At 60.2% G+C, this 9,417-nt stretch overlaps 1 protein-coding gene across 3 annotated transcripts in view; it reads left to right on the top strand.

Annotated features, from left to right (window-relative positions):
• GNG4 (G protein subunit gamma 4) overlaps window positions 1–9,417 on the top strand; it is a 35,854-nt gene that overhangs the window by 772 nt on the left and 25,665 nt on the right. The window contains exons 1-3 of one of the 3 annotated variants that reach the window (XM_023520836.1): window positions 1,675–1,900; window positions 5,385–5,654; window positions 5,889–6,004. The gene's annotated coding sequence lies outside the window, so the exon portion shown is untranslated. Of the gene's footprint in view, window positions 1–1,674; window positions 1,901–5,384; window positions 5,655–5,888; window positions 6,005–9,417 lie in introns of those variants that run through there. The other 2 variants (XM_023520834.1, XM_023520835.1) reach the window with 2 other exon arrangements.

Raw genomic sequence — 9,417 nt, 5'->3', positions numbered from 1 at the left:
GGGGAAATGCTTTTGGCGAATGCCCGCAGGAGCCCTCTTGAGTCCCAGCACCCGGGACACCTGCCTCGAGAGCGGTTCGGTTCGGGGACGACCAGGCGCGGGTCCGTCCCCACCCTATGGCGTCTGTCCCCGAGGCTGGTGCTGAAATGCGCCGCATTCCCGGCGCGCGCCCGGCGGCTTTGGGCGGCGTTCGTTCGAGAGAATAACGCCGGGCCGGGGAAGGGCGGGGTGCCTGGAGAGGGCGTCGTGGTTTGGGAGGATTTGCTTATTTTCGTGTATCTCGAGCTAGGGTATTGGGGAGTCCACAAAGGTCAAAGTTCGGTGTAGCGGTGGAGGGGGCGCTGGGCGCCCGTCTCCGTCCCCACGGCGCGGTTCTCTCTCGCTCTTCTCTCCCGGGGCTGTAAAACGCTGGTCACAGCCCGTGGCGGCACCGGTGTCCCCATGAAAACGTGTCACTCCGGCCATCTGCTCCTGAGTCCTCCTGTGAGGCTCCCTCTCACAGCGGGACCGGAAAAGACCGTGGCAAACGCCTCAAAACGGTGGCGAGGGCGCCTGGGCTCCGTGCGGGCCTCGCTTGTCTGGGGAAATCCTTTCCCGGGGGTTTGCCGGCTGCAGGGACCGAGGCGCCCGTCATGGGTCTGGGCCCAGCGCCTGCAGAGGCTGCTGTGGGAACAATGGAGGTGACGCGTGGAGAGGCCTTTTCAGTCCGGAGAAATGAGACGCTGTACCTGCAAACTGTAAATTATTTCCAATGTGCAGGGTTGGCCCAGATATCAGGCATGATGAGAGGTGGACATAGTACTTAAAAAATACTTGAAGTCAGTGTAAATACAAGATGCATTGTGTGCTCTGCTAGTGCAGTGAGTAGCCTCACACGGGCTTATCAGGCTGAAATGACTGTGTAGGACAATGGGCTTCCTGTTTGCTCCTCTGCTCACACTTGGCTCCAGTCCTGGCCTCCCTAAAATTGCCCGGAGGAAGCCAGCTGAGAAATAGCTCCACAGAAGGGTCATTCCCTCTGTCCCTTAACTGGCAAGGCCATCACCTTTGTGGACGGTGGAGAAACCAGGAAAAAGCTCTGCCCACATTCCTTTTACAGCCCCGAAAATCTCTGAGCATTCTCTGGGAGGCGGGGTTGGGGAGCAAGTCCCTGAGCCGTCCTGGAGGAGGGGCGGGCTGTAGGAGTGACTGTGTGTGATGCCGCCTCTCACACTCACACACAGCTGCTGTTCCTGAAGAAAGCGGCCAAATGACTGAGGGAAAACTGACGTCTACACCAGTCGGCTCCGTTTACTCATAGCCACGTCTCACTGTCACATTTTTCTCCTTTTCGTTTTGCTGGACGAGGAGAGAACGCCTATGGCACAGGCCTGTCACCGGACTTTTCCTTCAGGGAATTTCGAAACTGTCTGAGATGTTACCTAGTTCTGAACACCTCTGTGAGCACGTGCTATCTAATCGCGCAGGTTCCCCTTTTGTATTTGGCCTTATTATCCACCGTAGACACACACAGGCAGAGAGAGAGTTAAGATTCACGTAAAGAGGTTACTTGTTCAGTTTTTATAAACCAGAAACCGAAATTTGACTTCTTTAATACACCAAAAACACTATAAAATATCCTTTCAACAGTAGCCAGCCAGGGCATTTTAATCGAAAATCGGAGAAGCTGAGTGTCAGAAAAAGAAAAACGGAGAGGTTGACCGTAATGCGCAGACGTCAGCGTAATACGGAAGGTTTCAACTAGCTGTGAAGAATAAACCAAATCTCTTAAAGGATCAGAAGCGAGAAGAAATACAAGTGAAGTTTACATTTGGGGAAGGAAGTGGAGGCAAGAAATGCCGAATTAACCGAATTAACCGAATTGACCGATGACTGCAGGAAAAACAGTGGGGCCTTAGAGGTGAGTTCCACACCCGGGCTGGAACATTCTGGATCACTTCGTCAGGGGCTGTAGTCAGGTCAGACGGCAGCCGGCGTGCGGCCAGTGTGCCTGATGGACCTTGGCAGACGTGGCAGTTCTCGTGCAGATGGGGGTGCGTGTGCGTCGAAGGCATGATGCCTGAGCAGCGGACACAGGGTCGGAGCAGGGCTGAGGAGGCGCGTGTGGCTGCGGAGAAGCCAGTGGCCCCGGAGCGCTGAGGTTCGGGTCCGGGCCCAGCTTGGGAGGGCCAGCCGGGAGCAGCCCAGGGGCCCGCGGCCAGCGCGCGGGCGGGCACATCATGGGGCTGGTCTCAGTAACCCCCCAGCACACCTGCAAAGGCGTTGGCGACCACTAGTGCCTTCTGTCCCGGACTGTTCCAGCACGGGGTGTGGTGGGCGGCGCTGACTTTTACCGACCAAGGAAAAGTGAGCACACACGAGATGAAAAGCGATGTGTGTGCGACCCCCCCCAGGGCTGTGCGTACGCTCCTTCCCCGAAGGACGGGACGCGCTTGTCCCTCGTCCCGGGTCCTCAGGCCACTGCCCCCTGGTGGCTGGCGTGGGTCTCTAGTGGGCCGTGTGCCGTGAGGCCGAGGAAGGTCAAGGACGCAGAAATACTCTAGCATCCCTCGGGGCCCGGCTCGCCACTTCCCCGCCCACGGAGGCGCGACAGCCCCGTCCGCGCCCTGCGCCTTCCTGCTCCTCTCGCTCCGGCCCTCCTGCCCGTCTGTCCCGGAGCTCGCATCCGGTTTTCTCCTCCACGCGTCCCCACCGCCGCCAGAGGGGGAGCCGGACCCTCCCCGACGGCGTCTCTGCTGCTGGAGGACCCCCTCATCTGTGGCGCCGCGGTCACGTGGCCCCCGCCTCCCGGCTTCCCTCTGGGTGAGGGCCCAGGCACCGGTGTCGTCCTCTGCGGTGTTTGTCCAGCCTGGCGCGGGGGCACCTGTCCTGTCACTCCGGGTACCTGCTGTGCACACCCTTGAAAACTGCGGGGGAAGGAAAGCTTCTCCTGTACCCTCTCGGGTTTAGTGCCTGGGGCCTGTGAATTACACTGAGGGCTGGAGAGATTAACAGGAGGACGCGACGGGCACACGGGAGCCTCGCAGGAGAGCAGCAGACGGAGAAGGGCTTGGGCTGGAGGGCGCGTGCGCCATCCGAGCAAAGGCAGTGACAGGCGTGGTGGGACAGTGACGGAGGAGGGGCCTTTGAGCTCCTGGGGTCGGTGAATGGGGGACGGTAGCCACGCGGGGGACACTCGGGGAAGATAAGGGTCGTTCCGGTGAGGTCGTGCGTGCGGACCGCGTGGGAGCCGCTTCCTCCCTCCCGTGACGTGGTCGTTGTCCTTGGGGGTGGAAGAGGGAGGGGTCCCCTTCACAAAGGGAAATTTCTGCCCTGCTTTTAGGCAGAAAGAGGAGGCCAACAGTTCCTCCCGTGTCTGCTGCTGCTTAATTGCCGGCAGCTCAAAGTAATCCTGGCACCGGATGCACGCGGTGGCGCGGCCTCGCCCCGGCGCGTGTCGCCTGCCCCGCCTTTCCTCACGCGGCCGGAGCCAGCACGAACAGCGCCCCGTACAGCTCCACTCACAAGCCAGGGGCTCCGCCATGTGTGGAGGCTGTTGACCGCCTGACCCCAGTGGGCCACACGGACCAGGCAGGGCAGCGTCCTGGTTAAGGTGACCGATGACGCGTGTACGCTCGCTGGTGCAGACGGGGAAAGCCAGGTTACGGGGAGGGAAAGGCGCAGTCAGGCTTGAACTCGCGAGGGCGCTGTGGGTCTGGAGCGTGGCCAGGCGGGGACGCCGAGCCCGAGTGGACAGTCCTGTCCTGACGCGATGAGCCTCCAGGGAGAAGCACAGGGCAACCGATGGTGACGTCAGCCTCCAGACTCTCTAGAACAAGGCGAAGTGTGGGTCCACTGATCACCCTTCCTCAGCTCCACTAACTCTCCTGCAGCTGCGTTTCATCTGACAGGGACAAGGTCCCCGCAGTCTCTGCTCGCCCAGATCTCTGGGTCCGGGAAGACAGCGCTGTGCACACCCCCTAATCTCTGTCTCCGAGCAGCCGCCCCCCCCTTTCCCTGGGGGTTGGGGTCTCAGCACCATTTCTCCCCACGGACTTGGCCGTGGAGAACGGGCTCTGTCTACACCGCAGCCAAGGTGCCCACGGCCGCCGCCGTCCTGCCCCCGCCCCTCGGGACTGTCAGGAGGAGGTGGGACAAAGCGCCGTGTCGCCCGGGGAACCAGCCCTCATGCCCCGGGTTCTCTGTGCTGTCCAGGGGCTCCCATCCCTCCGAACTCCCCCGGTCTCTCCAAGCCCGCTCCTTGTGCTAGAATTCGGTACAGTAAACAGTGTCTGAAATAAACTGCCCGTTGGTCGGGAGCCAGGCACAATTTTAAGAAACACATTTTCTTTGTCGTGGGCTTTGCATCCCGGCCTCTGGGTCCTCACCGTGCCCCGCCTCCCAGTGCGGGCGGCCGGTGCCTGGTTCTCTGGCCCGTTAACTGCAGTCGCCTGTGTGGAAACCGTATGTTTTAAGACATTCATTATGGAATGTGTGACAGGCACCTGCAAACTGTGCACCACGGACTTCAGGCACCGACGACGTCAGGGTGAATAGGACAGTCGAGCCCTTCACAGAGCTCGGGGTCTGGAGGGAATACGTGTGTCCACCAGCTCCCTACCCCTGACCGGTGCCGTGGCAGACGTGTTTACAGTGGGGGCAGCGGGACAAGGCGGGCCTGACACCAGAGGTCATGTCTGCAGGGGCCCTGGAAGGCTGAGTAAGATTTTTTAATCCAGACAAATGAGAAAGGGCTTCCGAAGCAGCGGGGCCAGCAAGTGCAAAGGCTTAGAGCTGGGGGGCGGGGGGGGGGTGTCGAGCAGAAAAGGCAGAGGGAACCAGGTGGCCAAGACGCATGAGCGACACATGGAAGGGTCTGTTCTGAGCGTGCGGGGCCCAGGGGCCCGGTAAGCAGACGCAGGGTGTGTCGGGCCCCGCCGTGGCCTCGATGCCCTGTGGGCAGGTCGCAGGAAGCAGGCAGGAGAGGGCGGGCAGGGAGAGCTGGCAGGTGGGCTGCGGTCTCCCCTCGTGTCGGTGGCACTGCTGCCTGGCTGGAAGGGAAGGGGAGGGGACTGGCAGGTGTCTGGGGAGCCCAGAGTTCCCACTTTGGGCCCCGGACAGAGTGATAACAGGACCAGGTCTAGTGAAAGGAAGAGGAGGAGAGAGCTGAGGGGGCTTGGAGGGGGGACGACCCGCCAGGTGAGGTCGTGGCCTCTGGGTGGAGCAGGAATCCGGCTGGAGGCAGAAGGGGAGTCGCTGGCACCCAGGTGAAGCCACACGGTGGGCGACTGGCCGGCCTGGGGGCTCCGAGGCGTGGCAGACACAGTAGGGAGGCTCCCAAGAGCAGGCATGAAGTTTGGGGCAAAACAAATTATCCTGTAAGACGCATGGCCTTTCTCACGTAGGCTTCCATGCGTTGAGGTCCCTCGGAAGGGACCCCCGCCCGCAGTCCCAGAGGCTGCTCGGCTGCCAGTCCCTGCGAAGCAGCAGCAAACCCAGACCCTCCACCCGCGCTCGATGATGACTCATCCTGCCAGCGCCCCAGCAGTCACGGCTCTGCCTCCTGCTCCTGCTCCTCGGTCCCCCTGACACTTGCGGATCGGGGCTGAGGCTGCTCCCACCACCTCCACTGCCCACCGACGTCCGGGCGGCGTTCGTCAGCCTCCGGGGAGCGGGTGAGTTTTTGCTTTACATCGTCCCCAGCCCCGTGATCCCCCTCTGCCTGCCCCTAAGCTCTGGTGGCCCAAAGCAGAAGGGCCAGTCCAGGCCCTGCTTTGTGGTAGCCATGGCAACTCAGATGGGGGGTGCAGGCAGGCCGGTCTCCCCTGGACCGCTACGGCGGGTCGCCCCACCCCGCCTCCCAGCTCCTCGCTGTCCGCTCTGCCGCTTTCCTCACTGTGCGTCTGCAGCGCCGGGGACACAGCAGTGAACCAGAAGCAGGCAGTGCGGAGGAGGGCGACACACTCGGCCCTCTTAGAAGCTGCGTTTTTGTGGAGGGGTCAGACCAGCGATACGACGACCGCAGGTCAGAAGTGAGTTCAATAAGTAGGTTAATAACTAAGCATCTTGACAGGTAGTAAGTGCTTAGGAGAGTAAAAGGAGGAGGGAGGTGGGGGTGCTGGGGAAAGGTTCCAGATTTTAGACGGCTGCTGACCACAGGCCTGGCTGTCCCGACCTAGGGTTAGGGGACCGAAGTGACCCCATCTGACTGGGAAGCAGGTTTTGACACGGCGGGCGGAGACTGTTTCTGCTCAGCCGCCTTCCTCGGCCCGGCCAGGCGTCCGTTGCCCTCAGCCTCCTCCCGTCACACCCCCAGCAGACAGGACAGCTACGTCCCCAGAGAGCGTTCGGTAGCATAACTCAAGGCAGAGGAAGAGACTCTGAGCCAAGCGACTGCTGCCGTCCCTCCCAGCTTTACACACCTGTTTTGGGAAACGTTTATCTGTAGCACAGTCTGTCTGCAGCCCCAGGCAGCCCCATCAGCGGCTCCCAGACCTGGCTGCACAGCAGGACCACTTGGGTGGTTTTTCAAACTACTGCTTCTGGCCTCTGCCCTGGACATTTGGGCTTGGCAGGTTTGGGCTACAGCCTGCGAATCTGTGTTTTGTTTTACAAACCACTGAGCCCAGTGGTTTCTTTGGGTCCTTCTTCCTTGCATCTGACACCCCACCCCCCATTTCCTGTATCGGCCCCTCCTGCCCCCCGTGGAGCTGTGAGACAGCAACTGCCCCCGGTCACCAAGTGGGTGGCACACTGGCGAGACCCCAGGTCTCCTTTCCAGGCGGAGCACACATGGCCCTGTCTTCCCTGCTTTTCATGGGGGCACCTCCTCGATGGAGAAACAGCTGCTCCGCCAGTGACCCCAAAACATGGACCTCCCCACTACCGGCCCCGCCTGCAGGTAGCAGCAGCCCCGCGGGGTTCAGGGCGCCCCGCCACCTGCATTCACTGTGCCTGCCGTGGAGTCAGGAAGGACCATTAGCCGTCGATAAGACGTGAACCCTTCTCACGCCGTGTGTCGGGGCTGAGAACTCGGAGATGAGTACAAGGTCTCAGCTGCTGAGGAGCTGACGATCTAGTGGGAGAACAGACGATGCTAACACAGGTCCCCCCTGAGCACAGCAGGGCAGTGGACCCAGTCCGGGAAGCTTCCAGAAGGAGGCCTCAGGATTCAGCCAGAGGAAAGCGTTGGGGCAGAGCCATGGAGTGGAGAAGGCTTTCCAGGCCGAGGGTTTCCGCTTGAGCAAATAATAGCTGACATTTATTGAGTTCTTGCTCCGTGCCAGGCTCTAAGCGTTTTATACTGTATTATTTATTCTGTGACAACTATTATGGTAGAAAAAATAATAGCCCCCAAAATGGCCACTCCCTCATGCCTGGAACCCGTGAACACGTCACCTTAAAGAACAAAAGAGCATGCAGATGTGATTACGCTCAGAATCTCGAGATGGGAAAACTATGCTGGATTATCGGGTGGGCCCAATGTCATCACAAGTGCCCTTCTAAGAGAAGGACGGCATTGCCGAAGAGATTGGAAGATGCTAGGCTGTTGGCTTTGAAGGTGCAGGAGGGGCCCCTAGCAACACGAGCAGCAGCTGGAAGCTCAAACAATCAAGGAACCAGCTGGCCCAGAGCCGCCAAACCATAAGCTAAGTTCCTGCCCTGTAAAGATGTCTGTGGCGATTTGTTGCAGCAGCTGTAGAAAACTGATACAATGGCTTCTCTTCCCGTTTGGCACTTGGAGGAAGTGAGAGGTTAAGCCATCTGCCCGAAGGCGCATGGCGAGCGAGAGCAGATCCAGGATTCTGGATTCAGGCATCTGGCTCCGGGTCCCCTCCTGGCCCACTCTTGCTTCTGTCCTGCCTGTGAGGGACCGAGAAGCAGAAGTTCGGGGCACTGGAGCCTGTCGGGGAGACCGGGAGCTTCAGAAGACGAAGATGCAGGCGGGAGCCGGAATCCTGGGGGCCCTTCTCGGTCGGTGGGGGGCGGCCCCCGCAGCCACTTGCCTCTGCTCCTTTCTGGAGGTCTGCTCAAGTCCATGGCCAATTGTGAGTGTCCCCCAGGGTCAGAGGTCCGCTCCCCAGACCCTGCTTACCCAGCTATGCCTGGGGCCAGGTGCAGACTGAACCACTGGCTGATCCAAACCTTTGCCCCCCTGGCCAGGTAGTAAAGAGGGGCTGGGCTGGTTTAGCACGGCATCCTTATGCTTTTAAAATTCTGTCTTCCAACATCTCATTCTACCTCATAATCCTTTCGTTTGATCTAATTCTATCACTCATACATAAAGCACCCCGATCCCTCCGTCTTTGACTGAGATGACTGGTCAGAGGAATTTGGAGGCAGTAGTTTAAGCTTTTTAAAATGTTAAACACATTACCTGAAACCACCCCAAATACGTCTGCTTAATTTGCATTCCAAGTACTTTGCAGGCCAGGCTGAGGTTTTCCAAGGAGCAGTAGCCAACGTTTGATCAGCGTCTTGTCCACAGAGCATCCGCGCACAGCTCACTGGAGTCCTCGCCCCGCCCACAAAGCATCTGCGCCCCGCCCACAAAGCATCCGCGCCCCGCCCACTGCCCGCAAAGCATCCGCGCCCCTCCCACTGTCCTTTGCAGACGTGCGGGGAGGCGGGAACCTTCTCCCCATTCCTGAGAGAAGCTCAGGCCCAGAGTAGACTGGGCCAAAGCGCACACAGCGTGGGTGGAAATGGCGGCTGCGCTTCGTGTCGCATTATGTTGCCTCTCAAGGGGAAAGGAAAGTACCGAAAACACCCTTTCAAGGAATGGGGCGCCAGGTTCTCGGTCAGAGGTGCCCCTCCCAAGTACAGAAGTAGATGGCAGGGCATGTACACACACCGCCTCTCACGTGCTGGGACCCCGCCCTGCTGGAGGGGGTGCCTGCGACCCCCGGGCCTCTGATGTGAGTGGCACACGGGGTAGTTTGGCCGAGACTCGCCACTGTCTCAGGGCACAGGCAGGCCCGGGCGGAGGACCCGCAGTGGTTTGCAGATCTGCTGGTGGGAGCTTGCGCACGGTGACATGGCCGCGCACGGCGACATGGCCCCGCGTGGCCACAGGTTGCTGCAGGCGCGGCTCCCGGTGTGACGGAGATACCCGCACAGGCTTAGTTCTCTCTGCTGCCCTCACACCTGGGTCCCCCAGGTCCGTGGGACGTCCTGTGCTCCTTGCCACACAGTGCACATTATGTTCCTCGCTGTTTCTGAGTGTAGTGGGCCTTAGATGTCCAGAAACCATCCCATGGCCCCGCAGCCATGCAGAGAGCGGATCACGGCCACTCCCTGCCGGCCTGGGGGAAGAACCAGAGACTATGGTTCTTCTGGACACTGGCCAGACCAGTGTCCATGCAGATGGATGGACGTGCGCAGGGGCCAGTCCCTAACGCAGCTGTCGCCACCCAACCCTAGTTTAAGAACACTTCA

The sequence above is a fragment of the Pteropus vampyrus genome, unplaced genomic scaffold, assembly GCF_000151845.1.
Source record: "Pteropus vampyrus isolate Shadow unplaced genomic scaffold, Pvam_2.0 Scaffold279, whole genome shotgun sequence".
NCBI lineage: Eukaryota > Metazoa > Chordata > Mammalia > Chiroptera > Pteropodidae > Pteropus > Pteropus vampyrus.
Note: the sequence above shows the minus strand (reverse complement) of the source record. Positions and strands in the feature narration are given on the sequence as shown.